Source organism: Ammospiza caudacuta, chromosome 1 (assembly GCF_027887145.1).
Source record: "Ammospiza caudacuta isolate bAmmCau1 chromosome 1, bAmmCau1.pri, whole genome shotgun sequence".
NCBI classification, from domain to species: domain Eukaryota; kingdom Metazoa; phylum Chordata; class Aves; order Passeriformes; family Passerellidae; genus Ammospiza; species Ammospiza caudacuta.
Window position 1 is genome coordinate 44397466 of NC_080593.1, and position 8443 is coordinate 44405908.

Sequence of the window (8443 nt, forward strand, 5' to 3'; positions counted from 1 at the left end):
ACACGCTTATATCGCACTGTTCTCCTTGGCCAAACAGGGACAGACAGGTTGTGCCACCAACTTTGGTGTTGAGGAGACCTTGGAGGGGGAATCACCCCTCACTGGTGAGAAGTTGTGACCTCTCAGACCAGCTGGCACTCTCCAAGAAGAACTGAGAAGAGCCAGTAGTGTCACCAGCAAGAGGTGAGTGCTGGGCAATGGTGTCACGTCATGCCCGAGGTCAGCACTTGCACCTTGTGCTCCTCACATGAAATTGGTGAATTCCCTGTTTGAAGATCTTACCTGCCAAGAACAAGGAAGCCATGGATCATCAGCCCTGTAAATTATCCTAATGGCATTTCCTTCTCTATCTCTCAAAAAAGCCCTGTTTGGTTCCTTCACCGGTCATAGGAAATTCAGTGTAACATCCCTATAGCTGAGGAGAACATCCCTTTGTTCCTACATCTCAGAATCTGCTCTACCTTTAGCATGAATGACAAAAATGTCATTACCTCAAAACAGATTTTGCCTCTTGTGTGCCAGGTTTGTTAGCCATGAGCAAGGGAGCCATTTCCTCTTAACAATGACGAAAAAAATAATCTTAGAAATGTTATTCCAATGAGACATTCTTGAGTTTCAAAATCACTGGAGAGGGAAGTTACTTTTGTGTACAGTAGTATAAATAGAACAAAAGATGTTGCTTTATTTCCCTGAGTAAAAACTTTGGCTTTGGAGAATATTTGCTTTTTTCCCCTCCTAATTGTACCCCATTATTTTCATGAGGAAAAAAGAACTCATTGACTGAATATTATTTCTTGATAAGTCACATTGTTGATGTATTCCCCTTAAATCCTGCTTCACTGAAAAAGACATACAGAATATGTGACAATTGAAAGAAGAGGAAGGGTGCTGCTGTGTTTCCTCTAATATTGACAATAACATAGCTGGCACAGTATCAGGTGATTCAACACGTAAATCTGCAGCTCTGTAACAAAGCAAGGCTCTTGGTTTCAATTGTGTGTTGGTATAAGGCAGTTTCTCCACTTCCCTGCTGTCTGAGCTCTGGGAACAATTGAAGAAGCATTCATGCTGGTGCTTGAGCTGAATTATTTTCATATTCTGAATTTTTTGAATATGAAAATCTGCAAGCTTTAAGCCTAGAATAAAAAGTGGGCTATTGTAAGAGCTCTTGGACTCCTTCTAATAATCCACTTGACATTAACAAATAGATGGGAAGAACTATAAATGCTGTTTCTCTAATGCTGCCCCTGGGTGCATTATGGAATTTTCATGGATAATAAAGATCATATTAACACAACCCTTTCTAAACAGAAAAATTACACTGCTTCCCTATTGCTTCATGGATTGGTTTTCCTAATGTTTAGAGATTAGACAAGCTTACTTCAATATCTAATTTGTAAACTAACAAAGTTAGCTTTAAATCACTGATTAGGACTATTCAGAAAGCAATCCAACTGTTCATTGCACAAATATTGGAAACAGTGTCTTAGCTTTCAGAAATTAATTGCCCCACAAAATCATTTTCTGCAGAAAACCTTATCAAATTTTTTAAAAATTTCTCTTCATGTTATGCTACTTTTTTAAGTGTCCAGCACAACCCTTAGTCCTTTGAGGATATTGATGCTGGGTATATTGTGTCATAAAGTTCTTCATTGATCAGTGAAGATATTTGGGGTAGTTGATCAGTTTCCTATTTACCATTTCCATTATTTACATAATTTAGACAGTTTAATAAAACATTCCAGGAGTGAAATGTGCTGGGTTAACCTTGGCCAGCTGTTATTACTACATGATGTATTGTTGATGTTTCTTACTCCTGACTTTCTTTCCTTTTAGGAGTTGTTGGTGACTGTTGACAAACAAGTTCTATGGATCTAAGGATCTGTCCCATAGAGAAAAGTACAACTGCAGGAATTAGACCTTTGCAAGAAGGTTTGATTTCATATATGTATTATTAAGTTCAGCTCCAAGTTAGCAGATGTTCATATTATAAAATAATGTATTTTATACCTATGCATTCCAGTAAAATTTAGTGTACAAGTTCAAGATATAGAAAGATAAGGGGAAGCTTAGGAAGGCTGAAGGTGATAAGTTGTCACAGATTGATTAGTAAAAAGGAGAGTTGCTTAGTTTAGAATGAATGGTGATAATGACCTGAAAACAGAAGGTGCTTTAAATGAAGACAAGGGACCAAACTTCTGCTCAACATTATTTCTGTTAACTCAGAGGCTGGAGTGACTTTTAAGGCTGTATACTACAGTCATAAGCAAAATGTGTCAAAAATCCTTCACAAATCAATATTAAATTGCTTTTGCCTACACTGAAGGGAGTTGAAAATATTTTAATAAAGTCTTTGTGTCTGATGGAATATAAGGGAATTCTAGTGAGGATGTAGAGTTAAAAGATGTAGAATGTAGAATTCTTTAAAAATTGCTTTTGCCCTGGATTATACAGTCTTTTTACAAAGGCATGGAGTAATAGCACAAGAGGTAATAACTTTAAACTGAAAGAGGGTATATTTAGATTAGATACTACAAAGTATCTCACTTTACTGTGAGGGTAGTGAGGCACTGGAACAGGTTGCCCAGAGGGGTTGTGGGTGGCCATCCCTGGCAGTGTTCAAGGCCAAGATGGATGGGGCAACCAGATCTAATGGAAGGTGTCCCTGCCCATGGCAGGGGGTTGGAATGAGATAATTTTTAAGGTTCCTTCCAACCTAAACACTTCCATGAATCTATGGTTCTATGGTATAAGCTCTAAAAGGAGATTTGCTGTTGTGCTGTTCTTTATTAACTTGTCTCTCCCCAGTACTGTACATTGAGCACAGAGTGCAAGTCTGAATAAGCCAAAGGGCCGATCTACTTACTCAGCTTCGTTTTTATATAATGAGGCCTGATGACTTTCAATTGAGAAGATGTGTTTTGAATCTGGTACACTAGTTATTCCATAAAATCCTGAAACTGCCAAATCTTAGAATTACTTTGTTGTTTTTTGCCGTGTTGTGGCATGTCTATTTTGTTAATCGGCATGAAAGACATCTGGGCATCTGCCCCTGTCCTCCTCAGAGACCTTCATGCTAAGCATCTGCAGTTCCATGATGCACCAGCACTCTGGTAGGGTTCTGGAGCCATGTGCAGCTGAGCTGATGGCTGCTGGATGGTGGAGAGGTAGATGTCTTCTTCCCTTTTTCATGTGTCACAGCATAGCTGAGGCTACATCCATTGTTATGACTGGCTTACACCTTGCAGTCTTTCTGTGACCCAACATGAAATTGGATAACTGGGACTTGAGTCATTTGAGGTGTTGTGAGTTTAGGAGACAGGATAACTAAGAAATTGAGAGCAGTTCATCATTAGCTCAACAAGTTAGAAATTAACATTCATTAGAAAGACTTTGTCATAAACTTTTTTAGAAGTAGGACTGTGCAATTGAAGTCTGAAGAAACATGCTGAAAATCCCATCTAAAGTCATAAGATAATTTATTCCAATAGGCGTGTTTATGAGAGTCTGAAACATCTAACACAGTCTCTAATACATCTGCTTTTAATACATCTGGTTTTTCTTTTCAAACTAAAAGTAATTAAAAGTACCTGTGGTTAATTGTAGACTGCTTAACAAATTCAACCTTCAGGCATAGTTCTAAGTTCAAATAGCTACTGAACTTGCTATGTGTCACTCAGTAACTTTGTTACAGTCTGGCAAGTTGAAATCATCAGCTTCTTTCAAGAAACAATTTGCTGAGAGGCCTGAAAGTTACCTGGAGCTGAGAGGCCTGAAAGTTACCTGGAGCAGAGATGATGAAAATCATAATGAAGGAGAGGACATCTGCTTTCAAATGCTCCCACAACTTTTACAAGTCATAGCCCTTTGCCACTAGAGGACAGCAAGACCTCAGGAAAATGGGCATGATGGGGAGGTGTGAGGAGGTGAGAGAAAAGGAGAGAAATTGCTTACACAAGAGTTAAGAAAGCCTTAGTTCAGATGTTACATGCTTCTAGGTATAATTCATCTTCTTAAAGGTTGAGTCCATTTTGGAAGATATTTCAAGACAAAATATGGAGGAGGCAGATAAAAGCTGAAGTTTTAATGTAGTGCTTTGTCTATCAGTTATAGATAATGTTATTTGAAAAGTACAATACTAATTAACTTTGAGAGCTGTATGCTGTTTCCACTTAATTAATATATAGTTTTGTATTGATTTCGGCCAGAATAGAGCTTTGTTTTGAAATCTTAAATAACTTGTAGGTGTTCTGTTTTTTGATGAATAAATTTGATACCCTTATGTAGAAAGGTTCTTACAGACTGTTATTTAGAATGGAAATAATAGACTGAAGATATTAAAAAGGAATCTTCTGCCTCTATACCTATTATTTTTGTCTGTTACTTCTAATGCAAGGACTCATTAAAGGTATCAACATAAACTATAGGAAATGCATTCAGAACAGTGCAATTCATAACCAAAATCAAACTTTTCACCTTCATAGCTTTAGAATGTCAGACAAGAAAAACTTTTTAAATCTTTATGGCAAGGCACTTGGTGATATTTCTCCATTAAGGGTTCAAAAGCCTCTTTGAAGTGACCTTCGTTTGTCATAAATCTGAATTGAGTTTTAACTGAAAATTATACAATGAGTTATAATCCTAGAAAGAAGAGCTCTTGAACTTTATCTATTTTATCATTACTGAATCATCACTGAACTGAGAAGGACATATCAGATTTTGCACTGTCATGGTCATGTTGTTCCAGGCCAGTTGGATTAATGTATATGATCGCAAGGCAGAGGAACAACTAATCTTGTTCACCAGAAAGGTGGTGTGAAAGTGAAGGAAATATCCAAACAAACAGCAAACAGAGACACACTAATGACAAGCAATTGCTGTTGCCATGCTCTTTATTGTTTCAGCCTAGAGCCAGAAAACAACAATGGTGCACAGCAAGGAATGAATGTAGAGAAATGTGCTGAAACTTGCACCTAATAATTTTCACGATCACTTACGAGTGCTGTTTAAAAAATCTTCTTGTGTTAGTGGGAATGTGAAATTCAATAGGACCCAAGTGAAATTTCATGAAAACTTCCATGCTGCATCGTTCATCCCCAGAACATCTGCCTTCTTGGTGGAGCTGAGCGTCCCAATAACTTATCCTGTTTGGGATTTGCAAATTAGGCATCCTAAATCTGAACAAATTTTTTCCTTGAAAACACATGGAAATGGCACTGCCAATAGGAAAGTTTGGTACCTGAGTGAGTTTTTAGCTTTTTTAATCTGGAGCAATTAGATCCTGCATCTTTTGTTTCCCAGAAGGTTGCCTTGACAAAGGGGCTATAAGCAGGACTGGGCTCAGACTGACTGCAGCTGTCTGGGGAGAACTAGTATGTCATACAGCAGAGAGTGCATGTTTTGTGGGACTAAAATGAACTATAGGAGAAATGATTCTCTAGATTCCTCCTCTTCCAGCAAGCTAAAACAAAATGTATTCTGTCTCCAGATGTACTCAGCTATACCCAGATAAGGATGAAATTAACTCTTCATGAGTTAATTCAAATGAGTTCATTCAAAATGAACTTCATTTTAAATGCCTGATTCTGGGAAGCACCAGAGATCTCAAGAGTGATCAGATACAAACCATAGTCATTCTTCTTCATTCCTTTAGGTAGATATTGTCTTTGTCATTGTGTATTCTGTCTGTGGTCAAGTGTGACTCTGCCCTTGTAGTCTCTAGAGAAGTCAGACATCTAAAGCCACAGAGTGCACTGTCAGGGCAAGAGGCTTAAAATTTGGTATTACAGTGCTAGAAGATGTCATATTTAACTCTCTTTCTAAGGTACCAATTTAGCAGTGTCCCTAATCATGCTCAATCTGTAATCATGTCAGTATTTACTTTGAAATCCAAGGGGCTAATTCCTTCCTGACATTTTTTCTTGCAGTTGGTGTCTTCCTTATCTTCAACACAAGCAATTTTGGTTTTAGGAGTCATAAGGACAGCCACAGAGATTTTTTTTTTTTCAAACTGATCAAATGCAATAGAAATTATGTTGAAATCCTGTGAGAAGTTTCTTGAGAAATCCCTGCATTGTTAGGCTAGGGTAGAAGTGCCAGCAGAGGCATGGCATGTGGGATGTTGAATCCCATCTTTAAGAAAATAAATACTAGAAAGCTTCCCAGAAGTTCTTAGCGCATTTGAAACTTTGATTTCAGATCTAAATGAGGCCCATCAAAGGATTATATGCTCTGAACTTCCAGAGGCAGGTCCTTTTCATCTAGCTGAAAATTAAATACTAAGTTCCTTTAGTTTTTCATTGATCCCCCCAGTTTCAATTATGTAGCTTGGAGTGCTTATTACAGGGGTGCTGCTATATTTTATTATGTATACTGCTAAACAGGATACAATTTCAAGAAATGAATTGGATAGTGTGGAAATTGCTGAAATGAATGAAGAATGTTAGACATTTTCCATGGAGTTCATGTTATTAGCTAGAAAATGTAGTTACTTGTGTGATACATTAGTTCTGCATTTATGAGCTGAAGCTGGCAACCGCATGATGTAGAATTTTATCTCTAAACCATTATGTGGCATATTTTTGAGTCAGCTTATGTTGTTTCCTAAAAATTTTCTTTTGCTACTGGGGTAGCAGTTCATTTTTATACTTCATTTTCTATTGTGTTTCAATTCTCTATATGAGACATGTATTGAAACCAAATTACGTTTCTCTTTTTATAAATGCAGCAGATTCTGAACATCCTGAGGCTATACCAGGCTGGCATACAGATATCTTAGATAACCATTGCATAATAGGAGTGGCTGGAGAACACTGGAGCTGCAAATACTCTTTTAAACATGTAGAATTTTAAACATGTGACTCAAATGAAGAAGGATTTTGGCGTGACATATATATTAAGCTAAGTTATAGCTTATGCCTTGAAGACTTCAAAAGAAAGGAAATACTGCATAATTCTTACTTCATTTCTGAAAAGTTATTTGACCAGTTGTCCCCTACAAATTTATTTTTTCTCCCTTTCAGTCTCATTCCCATGCCACCTTTCACCATTTGCAGTACCTGCCAGAGTAATAGTCAGACAACCAGACAGACACTAGCAGGACCTCTTCACTCCTGATACTCAAGCATGAGTGCTGCAATGGCCAGACACCTCTATTCACTCTTTTAGGTATTGCTCTGCACCACAAGTCTGACTTCATCCCCTCAGATCCTAATTTAGTCTTCTGTCTCTCAAAAGAAAAAAAAAAAAAAGAAATAAAAAAGAAAAAGTACCAAAAAGACCCCTGACAACTCCTGTTTGAAGAGATATCACATACGATAAAGGAAGGGGAAAAATATGAGAGGTATCTTTTTCACTTGGGGTCAACATAGATGAAAGTATGTTCTGGCAACCAGGAGACTGCAGTCTTTCTCATCAATATCCTGTGGTAGGAAGCAGAGCACAGGTGTTTCAAATAATGGAGAAACGACAAGGTGAAGTGCTTGGTGTGAGGTACAATCTTTAATGCTTGCTGGTATCTCAAGTGCATTAGAAAACAGTCTTTGCAGTCATGAGGGCTAAACTTCTTTTTGAAAGTTTCTGCTCTGCACAAAGAAAGCAATCAGAAATGAGAAGAGAGACCTAACTCCCCAGGGCAGTTTCTAAGAACAAACAAAGCTGACTTTTTCTATGTTTTTTAAAGATCTCTTAAGGTCCTTTTAAAGACCTTTAAAGACCTTAATGAATTGAAAGGGAAAACCAGGCTATAAAACATCTTTTTGATGTATTTATAAACAGTAAGATGTCACTTTATTCTCAAACAAAGTAAATAAAGCCATGAAATATGTAGCTCAGACCTACGTATTTCTGTACTATTCAATACTATTTCTGATTCAAAGGCAGTCAAAAACATACTGGTATTTCCTACTACATCTTCAAAATTATTTTAAAATTCTGTCTAGCAATGAGACTAGTCTTCAAAACAGTTACCTTACCTAGCTTTAAACTGTTAAATGTCAGAGCTGAGCTTATGTTCACAATGGAACTAAATGATGAACAGCACCAATTGAATGACCTTTATTGAGTAAACAATTTGTTGCAGTCTCTGGTGAAGCCTCTCCATCGACATGCCTTTAGATTAGAGGATACGTTAGAATAAACAGTACTGATAGCTAACAGTAAAGGAAACATTCAAAATACTGCTTTACTTCCCCATCCTCCCTAAAGCCTGTCACTTCATTCTCATGTACCTGCTAAAGAAATGCCCAAGGCTGCTTGAAACATTCAGAGATTTCTTTGAAAATTAAGCTGCATGGAAAGGAAATTGAGAGCAAGGGCAACCTTCTTCCTGCTTTTGGGTTAAGGGCCATCTTGTTCAGGAAGTCAGGCAGTAATGAGCTTTTCTTTTTCCCCACAACACTTGAATAGCTTGGAAATTAACTGGGCACAAGTGAAGTACCTTTGC